The sequence below is a fragment of the Prinia subflava genome, chromosome 8 (genome assembly GCF_021018805.1).
Source record: "Prinia subflava isolate CZ2003 ecotype Zambia chromosome 8, Cam_Psub_1.2, whole genome shotgun sequence".
Taxonomy (NCBI): Eukaryota; Metazoa; Chordata; class Aves; order Passeriformes; family Cisticolidae; genus Prinia; species Prinia subflava.
In genome coordinates, this window is record NC_086254.1 from 15,349,617 (window position 1) to 15,359,694 (window position 10,078).

The 10,078-nt window shown below is 62.7% G+C and overlaps 1 protein-coding gene across 4 annotated transcripts in view; it reads right to left on the reverse strand.

Moving 5' to 3' along the window:
* Positions 1-8,341, reverse strand: part of GATAD2A (GATA zinc finger domain containing 2A) — a 41,346-nt gene extending 33,005 nt beyond the window's left edge. For 3 of the 4 annotated variants that reach the window (XM_063403458.1, XM_063403461.1, XM_063403460.1), the window contains exon 1: positions 8,239-8,341. The gene's annotated coding sequence lies outside the window, so the exon portion shown is untranslated. Of the gene's footprint in view, positions 1-783; positions 1,223-8,238 lie in introns of those variants that run through there. The other variant, XM_063403459.1, reaches the window with a different exon arrangement.
* Between the last annotated feature and the right edge of the window lie 1,737 nt (positions 8,342-10,078).

Here is a 10,078-nt window from a genome sequence, read left to right on the forward strand (position 1 = left end):
GCGGGGCTCCGGCACCGGGGGGCACCGGGGGGCACCGGGGGGCACCGGGGGTGGGGACACGGGGACAGCGCGGGGGTGGCGGCTTTGGCCAGCGGGGATCGACCGGGGGAGGGTCGGGGTGAGCGGGGAGTGAGCGGGGGGTGACCGGGGGTGATCACGGGGTGACCGGGGGGGTCCCCGTGCCCGGGGAGCCCGGGGAGCACCGGGGGGCACCGGGGGTGGGGACACGGGGGGGACACGGCGGGTTTGAACAGCGGGGATTGACCTGGGGGGGGTCGGGGTGACCGGGGGGTGACCGGGGGGTGACCGGGGGGTGACCAGGGGGGTTCCGGGGGGTCCCCGTGCCCCCGGCCCCGCCACGGAGGGCGGGGAGCGGCGGGAAGCGGGCACGGAGCGCTTGGGGCGGCGGCGGCGGAGGAAGAGGAGGAGGAGGAGGAGAAGGAGGAGGAAGAGGAGGAAGAGGAAGCAGCCCGGCGGAAAGCCCGCAGCAACTTTCCCAAACAAAAGCCGGCGGCGGGCCGGGGCGCCGGGCGGGCGGCGGAGCCGGGGGAGGCGCGGGGGGAACCCCGCGGTCCCGGAGCGCTCCCGGTGCCGCCGGCTCGGGGCTCCCGGGCGGCCGCAGCCGCGGCCAGCGGGACTTTGCACTTTCCGGGCTCCCCGCACGGCCGGGAAACGCCGCAACTTCCCCGGCGGCTCTCCGGCAGCCCGGCCCGTGTGCGCCCGGCCGCGGGGCGCTCCCGGCGCTCCGGTACCGGAGACAATAAACGCCGGCACAACTTTTACCGGGAGAAGTCGGCGGGCGCTGCTCCGCTCCCTCCGCGCCGCAGCCGCGGCGGGCCCGGCGGCGGGGCCGGCTGGGCGGGGCGGCGGGCGCGCTGCGGGTGCGGCGGTGGCGGGGCCGTGCCGGGGGTGCCGGTGCCGCCGGCTCCGGTGCCCTGGACGCGCTGCTCACACATGGAGTCGCGGCGGCACCGCGGGAGCATGCGCGGGGCGGGGCGGCCGGCGGCGGGGCCGGCCGGAGGGACGGAGTGGGCACGGCGGTGAGACAGCGCGGGGACGGTGAGGGGACGGCGGGGACAGCCCCGGGACGGCTCCGGGACGGCGGGGGCGGCACCGGGAGAGCCCCGGGAGCGGCCCGGGCCCGGCCCCGCTCGGCGCTGCCGCCGCCGCCGCTTCCGGGCGCGGCGCGGGGGGAGCCGCGTTTGTGTCGCGGGCCGCCATTGGCTGCGGGGGTCGCGCGGGGGATGAGAGGAGGGCGCTGATTGGCTGAGGCGGCGGGCGGGGGGCGCGCGGGCAGAGCCGCGCTGGGAGAGGCCACGTGGAGAGAGGGGACAGAGGGGACAGGGAGGGGACAGAGAGAGGGGACAGAGGGGACAGGGAGGGGACAGAGAGAGGGGACAGAGGGGACGGGGAGGGGACAGAGAGAGGGGACAGAGGGGACAGGGAGGGGACAGGGGGGACAGAGAGGGGACAGGGGGACAGAGAGGGGACAGGGACAGGGGACAGAGAGAGGGGACACAGGGAGGGGACAGAGAGAGGAGAGAGAGAGGGGACAGAGATGGGACACAGGGGGGACAGGGAGGGGACACAGGGGGACAGAGAGGGGACAGGGACAGGGGACAGAGAGGGGACAGGGAGGGGGGACAGGGAGGGGACACAGGGGGACAGAGAGAGGAGAGAGAGAGGGGACAGAGATGGGACACAGGGGGGGACAGGGACAGGGGACAGGGAGACAGAGAGGGGACAGGGACAGGGGACAGAGAGGGGACAGGGAGGGGGGACAGGGAGGGGACACAGGGGGACAGAGAGGGGACAGAGAGGGGACAGGGGACACAGGGGGGACAGGGACAGGGACAGGGGACAGAGAGGGGACAGGGAGGGGGGACAGGGGGGGAAAGAGAGGGGACAGGGAGAGGGGACAGAGAGACAGGGGACAGAGAGAGGGGACACAGGGGACAGAGAGAGAGGGGACAGGGAGAGGGAACAGGAAGAAGGGACAGGGAGAGGGGACACAGAGGGGACAGGGAGAGGGGACACAGAGGGGACAGCGTTGGTGGCCGCTGCAGCAGGCGCGGCCCGGGCCGGGCCCGCTCCGGTCCCCGGACGCTCCGGGCAGCGCCGGGAGAGCCGCGGCCGCAAAACCCTCCCGGGCAATTCCCCCAAATCCCAGCGAATTCCCACCAAATCCCAGCGAATTCCCCCAAATCCCAGCGAATTCCCCCAAATCCCAGCGAATTCCCCCAAATCCCAGCGAATTCCCACCAAATCCCAGGAAATTCCCCCAAATCCCAGCGAATTCCCCCAAATCCCAGCGAATTCCCCCAAATCCCAGCGAATTCCCCCAAATCCCAGCGAATTCCCACCAAATCCTGGCATTTCTCCCCAAACCTCAGCAAATTCTCTCCCCATTTCCCAGCAAATTTTCCCCAAATCCCAGGAAATTCCTGTGAAATCCCAGGAAATTCCCCCCAAAATCCCAGGAAGTTCCTCCCAGCTCAGCGCCCGGCATCCCCAGGATTTTGGGAAAAGATTTTTCCAGGAAGTTTTGCCAGATCTGGATCCAAAATCCGGAATTTCGACTCCTTTCCACCAAATGAACGGCAGAAGGAATTCAGAGCTGTGTCATTATTATTAATTATTAATAATTATTATTATTGTTCCCACATCCCTGCCGTGCTTTTCCAGCCCATTCCCATTTTTCCCTCCTGTCGTCCCAATCCAAAAAGAAATCCCAAAAAGCCCCAAATTCCCGGAATTTGGGAGGAGCAGCAGGGAGGATTTGGGAAGGCGGGATCAGGAATTCCCAAATTTTCCTGCAGGGGGGAACACGGGGATGATCCCAGGGAAAATTCCAAGGATATCATCCCAAAAATTTGGGAAAATCCCACGGATGCCATTCTAAAAGTGGGGAAATTCCATGGATTTCACCCCAAAATTTGGGAAAATCCCATGGGTGCCATCCCAGTGTTGGAAAATCCAATGGAAATCGCCAAAAACTTGGACAAATCCAATGGGTGACAGCCCAAACCTGGAAAATTCTGTGGGCATCACCCAAATCTTGGAAAATCCTGTGGGTGCCATCCTAAAATTGGGGAAGTTCTATGGATATCATCCCAAAATTGGGAAAAAATCCTCGGATTTCACCCCAAACTGGGAAAATTCCAGGTATTCCATCCCAAAGGTGGAAAAATCCAATGGGTATCAATCAAAACGTGGGAGAATTCCATGGATGCCATCCCAAAACATGGAAAATCCAATGGATATCAATCAAAACTGGAAAAATTCCATGGATATTGCCCAAAATTTGGAAAATTCCATGGAAGCCATCCCAAAACTTGGGAAATCCCATGGATGGCATCCCAAAAGTGGGAAAATTCCATGGATATCGCCCCAAACTGGAAAAAAATCCATCTTCCAAAGGAGCTGGAGAGGATTTGGAGAAGGACTGGGAATTCCAGGACACCGGGAATGGATTGGGATTGGGAAATCGGGAATTGGGGTGGGATTTTGGAAAGGGGTTCCCGAAGTTGTGGCTGCCCATGGATCCCTGGAATGTCCCAGGAAAAATCCGGGATCAGGGTGGGATCCCTCAGCTCCTTCCATCCCAAAGCAGCCCAGGATTCCAGGAATCCATCCAGAATTCTGGGAATAAATCCAGAATTCCAAGAATGAATCCCCACAAATCCCCTCTGTGCCCATTTTCCATGGACTCCCCAAATTCCAGCTGGAAATTCCGGGATGGGAAAGGATCCTGAGGGTCAGGGACACCCAAATCCCATCCCAAATCCCGGGATTTTGGGCCTCCATCCCAAAGTTTAGCCCCTCTGTCCCATCCCTGTGGAAACCAGGATCGGTCATTCCCAAAAAAAAAAACATCCCGAGGTGATTCCCAAGGAAAAGGGGCTGAATTTGGGGGAATCGATCCCAAATTTTCCCAGCTCCAGCCCCAAGCCGGGTGCTGCAATCCCCTCTGGAATTCCTGGCAGCAGGAAATGGGAATTTTCCGAGGATTTGTGGAGTTTTTGGAGCACAAAATGGGAATTTCAGCTCTGTTTTATTCCCTGGAGAAGGCAGCTCCAGCAGGGCTGGCCTGGAGTTGGGATTTGTCCTGAAATTCCAAACAAACCCTTCTTTTTCCAGCTTTTTTGGGAGGCCCAGGATTTGGGATGGGGCCGGGATTTGGGATGGAGCCCCGGGATTTGGGATGGAGCCCCGGGATTTGGGATGGAGCCCCGGGATTTGGGATGGATCCGGGATTTGGGATGGAGCCCCAGGATTTGGGATGGAGCCGGGATTTGGGATGGAGCCCCAGGATTTGGGATGGATCCGGGATTTGGGATGGAGCCCCGGGATTTGGGATGGAGCCCCGGGATTTGGGATGGATCCGGGATTTGGGATGGAGCCCCGGGATTTGGGATGGAGCCCCGGGATTTGGGATGGATCCGGGATTTGGGATGGATCCGGGATTTGGGATGGAGCCCCAGGATTTGGGATGGGGCTGGGATTTGGGATGGAGCCCCAGGATTTGGGATGGAGCCCCAGGATTTGGGATGGATCCGGGATTTGGGATGGAGCCCCGGGATTTGGGATGGAGCCCCGGGATTTGGGATGGATCCGGGATTTGGGATGGAGCCCCGGGATTTGGGATGGAGCCCCGGGATTTGGGATGGATCCGGGATTTGGGATGGATCCGGGATTTGGGATGGAGCCCCAGGATTTGGGATGGGGCTGGGATTTGGGATGGAGCCCCAGGATTTGGGATGGAGCCCCGGGATTTGGGATGGAGCCCCGGGATTTGGGATGGAGCCCTGGGATTTGGGATGGAGCACTGGGATTCTCCACAGACCGCCCCCCCCCCCAGGATTTGGGACAGACCCCTGGGATTTTGGAATCCCCACAGATCCCTGGGATTTCACAGATCTCCAGGATTCACTGCAGACCCCCAGAATTTGGGATGGATCCCTGGGAATCCCCACAGCCCCCTGGAATTCCTGGATTTCACAGATCCCTGGGATTTCACACAGCTCCTCCCACAGACTCTCAGGTTTTCCAGCAGATCCTCGGGCTATCCCACAGGGTTTTTTGGGAAAACCCCTGGATTTGGGTATTTTTGGGACACTCCCTGGGGCTCTGCCCCAGCCCCTCGGGTTTTCCAGAGGATCCCGGGGTTTTGGGGCAGTTCTTGGGAGTTTTGAGGGGAAACACTCCCAAGTTTTCCAGCAGATCCTTGGATTATCCCACAAATCCTCAGGATCCCTTCAGACCCCGGGGTTTTCCTGCACAGTCCCGGGATTTGGGGCAAACCCTCAGGATTTCCTGCAGGATTTTGGTGAAAATCCCTGGATTTTGGGACAGCTTTTGCCCCAAGCCCCTGGGTTTTCCAGCAGACCCCCAAATATTCCAGCAGACCCCCAAGATTTGGGGCAAACCCCTGGATTTTGGGACAGAGCCCCAAACAGAGTTTCCCTGCCACCCCTGAGGTTTTCCAGTGCATCCCCAGCTTCCCCTTCAGCCCCTCCAATTTTAGGATAAACCCTCCAATTTTAGGCCAAACCCTCAGATTTCACCCCAGACCCTCAACTTTTCCAGCAGATCCCCAGCTTTCCCTTCAGCTCCTCAGTTTTTCCCAAAATCCTCAGTTTTATCCAAATCCCTCAGCTTTTCCTGCACCCTTCAGCTTTTCCCCAGACCCCTCACTTTTATTCCAAATCCCTCAGCTTTTCCCCAAACTCCTCAGCTTTTCCCGCACCCCTCAGTCTTCCCCAAGCCCCTCAAAATTCCCCAAACCTCTCAGTTTTTCCCCAAACCCCTCAGTTTCCCACAAGCTCCTCAGCTTTTCCTGCACTCCTCAGTTTCCCTCAAACCCTTCAGCTTTTCCCCAAATTCCTCAGCATTCCCTTCATCCCTCACTTTTTCCCTCAAACCCTTCAGCTCTCCCCAAAATCCCTCAGCATTTCCTTCACATCTCACTTTTTTCCCCCAAAACCCCTCAGCTTTTCCCAAATTCCTCAGCTTTCCCTTCAACCCCTCCTCATCCCCTTCACCCCTCACTTTTCCCCTTCACCCCTCACATTCCCCCTCAAACTCCTCAGTTCTCTCCTTCATCCCTCACTCCCCCCTTCACTCCTCACCATCCCCTTTACCCCTCACTTTTCCCCTTCACCCCTCACTTTTTTCCCCCCAAATCCCTCAGTTCCCCCCAAACCCCTCCTCATCCCCTTCACCCCTCACTTTTCCCCCTCAAACCCCTCAGTTCTCTCCTTCATCCCTCACTTTTCCCCCTTCACCCCTCACTTTTCCCCTCAAATCCCTCAGTTCCCCCCAAACCCCTCCTCATTCCCTTCACCCCTCATTTTACCCCTCAAACCCCTCAGCTCTCCTCCTCACCCCTCACTTTTTCCCTCAAATCCCTCAGTTCCCCCCAAAATCCTCCTCATCCCCTTCACCCCTCACTTTTCCCCTTCACCCCTCACTTTTCCTCCTCAAACCTCTCACCATCCCCTTCACCCCTCATTTTACCCCTCAAACCCCTCAGCTCTCCCCTTCACCCCTCACTTTTCCCCCTCACCCCTCATGTTCCCCCTCAAACCCCTCCTCATCCCCTTTACCCCTCACTTTTCCCTTTCACCCTTCTTTTCCCCTTCACCCCTCACCATCCCCTTTACCCCTCGCTTTTCCCCCTCAAATCCCTCCTCATCCCCTTCATCCCTCACGTTTTTCCCCTTAAACCCCTCAGTTCTCTCCTTCATCCCTCACTTTTCCTCATCCTCTTCACCCCTCACTTTTCCTCCTCAAACTCCTCACCATCCCCTACACCCCTCACTTTTCCCCCTTCACTCCTCACTTTTCCCCCCAAACCCCTCCTCATCCTCTTCACCCCTCACTTTTCCCCTTCATCCCTCACTTTTCCCCTTTACCCCTCACTTTTCCTCCTCAAACCCCTCCTCACCCCCCCTCACCTCTCACTTTTTTCCCCTCAAATCCCTCAGTTCCCCCCAAACCCCTCCTCATTCCCTTCACCCCTCATTTTACCCCTCAAACCCCTCAGCTCTCCTCCTCACCCCTCACTTTTTCCCTCAAATCCCTCAGTTCCCCCCAAAATCCTCCTCATCCCCTTCACCCCTCACTTTTCCCCTTCACCCCTCATGTTCCCCCTCAAACCCCTCAGTTCTCCCCTTCACTCCTCACTTTTCCCTCAAATCCCTCAGTTCCCCCAAACCCCTCCTCATCCCCTTCACTGCTCTCTTTCCCCCTTCATCCCTCACTTTTCCCTTTCACCCTTCTTTTCCCCTTCACCCCTCACCATCCCCTTTACCCCTCACTTTTCCCCTCAAATCCCTCAGTTCCCTCCAAACCCCTCCTCATTCCCCCTCACCCCTCTCTCCCCCCTCATCCCCTCACTTTTCCCCTTCACCCCTCACTTTTTTCCCCTCAAACCCTTCACTTTTCCCCCTCGCCCTGTCTCCGCAGCCAGCCCGCCTCCTCTCCCGCACAGCCCCGCGTTTCCCCGCCTTCCCCGCCCCGTGCCCAAACTTTCTCCGTGTTTCCGGGCCGCCACTCCGGGCCCGTCACGCTCCGAGGGGAGACACCCGCGGCCGCCCGAGGGGACACCTCCGTCCCCGCGGGCTCGGCGGCAGCCGCCAGCCGTGGCCTGGTGGCCCCGGTGGTGGCCCTGGTGGTGGCCCTGGTGGTGGCCCGTCCCCTCCCCCACTCCCCTCCCCCGCCTTCCCAAGGCTCTGGCACCAATAATCCGCCTTTGCTGACATGCTCTGGTGGCTGTGCCTATCGGGCAACTCCCAGGATGCACTCCCGCTCCTCCCTGGCACCCCCTCACCCGTGCCCACCCTCCCCTCGGACTTCCCAACCTTTGCTTTTTTTTTTTTTTTTTCTTTTCTTTTCGCCTTTTTTTATTATCCCCACCCCCCCCTGTTCACACACACGCCCGGCCGCACTTTCATCCGCCGTGAACCCCCCCCCGGCGCTTTGGCGCTCTCGCTCCCAGCCCAGTTCCCTCACGGGGTCCCCCCTCGCCATAGCCGCGTTCTGCCCGCTCCCTTCTCCCCTCACGGCCGTGCCCCTTCGCAACCCCCCCCCCGCCGCCGGTAATCCCGGATCCGCCGCTCCCCGCTCTGCCCCGAGCCCCGGTTTCCCCTCGGGGGGGAAGGGGGTGTGTGTGTGGGGGTGTCCCCGTGTCCCCCCCCGGGCAGGGGGAGCTGGCGGGGCGCGGGTGTCACTCACTGTCCGGAGCCCCCTCAGAGCCGCCTCCTCCTCCTCCTCAGCGGGGCCCGGCCCGGACTGGGGCCGTGGGGGGAGGGGAGGCGGCTCCCTCAGGTGGCCACTGACAGGAGGGGGGGGCGGGGGGGGCTGCGCGCGCAGGGGGACCCGCCCCCCCCTCACTCTCCGTCCCCCCCCCATCCTCCCGCCCCTCTCCCCCCCCCTCCCCCTCCCTGCCCTCCCCTCTCGCCCCCTCCCCTCCCCTCTGCCCCCCTCCCCTCGTCCCCCCCCCCCGCGGGACCCCCCCCGTTGCCAGGCAGATTTGGGACACCCTCGCGCCCGGCCACGCCCCCCCTGCCCAGGCCTGGGGCGCTGCGTTGGGTGGGTTTTTTTTAATCTTTAAACTAATGATTGACGGCGGTGCCGGCGAATAGAAAGGTGGGTTGCATGCCCTCCGGCCAATCAGCGCGAAGAGACAGCAGTAAGCCCGCCCTCGTAGTAAGCGGGGAGGGGAAAGGCGTGGTTTTGCTTTTGATTGACGGGTGCGTTGACCAATCACCAGCGCGCCCCCGTGGTGCGCGCCTCGTCCCTGCTGTGAGGGCGGAAAGAGGCGTGGCTTTGATTTGATTGATGGGTGAACTATCCAATACGAGCCGGCAGGCGTCCAACGGGAGCCAATGAGATCGCGGCCCGCTGGGAGGGGGCGGAGCGGCAGGGTGGTCCCGGCTCCTCCCGCCGGTTCCCCCGGGGCCGGGCCGCGCTGGCTCCTCCCGGGGCCGGCTGAGGTGATGGCGGCCCGGGGAGGGGCCCGGCCCCGCCGCCCTTATCCGCCCGCGCAGGCCGCGCTGGGGCCGCAGATAGGGGGGGCCGGCGGGAGGAAGCGCGGGGGCGGCACCGGGGGCCTGGCGGAGCCGGTTCTGCGGGCGGGGTTGCGGCCGGGCCGGGTGAGGGCCGGGACTGGCGGCAGAGCCAGGCGGGGCCGGGGGTCAGGGGGGAACGGCCCCGGCAGCGACCGGGAGCAGATCCAGGCGGTACCGGGGCAGGGGCAGGGCCCGGGGCAGCTCCAGGCGGTACCGGAGCCAGGGCTGAGGTCCCAGTGCCGGTACCGGGAGCAGGGGCAGGGCCCGGGGCAGCTCCAGCCGGTACCGGAGCCAGGGCTGAGGTCCCAGTGCCGGTACCGGGAGCAGGGGCAGGGCCCGGGGCAGCTCCAGCCGGTACCGGAGCAGCTCCAGGCGGTACCGGGGCAGGGTCGGGTCCCGGCCCCGCAGCTCCAGGCGGTGCCGGGCACGGAGATGCGGCCCCGCTCCGGTGTCGGTCTCTCGGCAGCCGGTGCCGGTGCCGGGGGCAGGCCCGGACCCCGGGAGGAGCCGGGGGTGAGGAGGGGCTGATCCCGGTCTGGTCCCGCAGGAGCAGCCGGTACCGGAGGCTGGGATGAGGTCCCGGTACCGGGGGCTGGGATGAGGTCCCGGTGCCGGTCCCGGGGTCTGGGATGAGGTCCCGGTGCCGGTCCCGGGGGCTGGGATGAGGTCCCGGTGCCGGTACCGGTCCCGGAGGCTGGGATGAGGTCCCGGTGCCGGTACCGGTGCCGGTCCCGGGGGCTGGGATGAGGTCCCGGTGCCGGTCCCGGTGCCGGTGCCGGTCCCGCTCGGTGCCTCGGGGGCTGCTCGGGGTCGGCGCTGCCCGCTCCGGTGCGGCTGCTCCTGCCGGGATCATTCCTGAGGGGATTTAACCCCGGGATCGTTCCCAAAGCGATTTGGGGTCGTTCCCGATGGATTAAACCTTTGGGATCATTCCTGTTGGGATTTGGGATCATTCCCGGTGGGATTTGGGATCATTCCCAGTGGGATTTGGGATCATTCCTGTT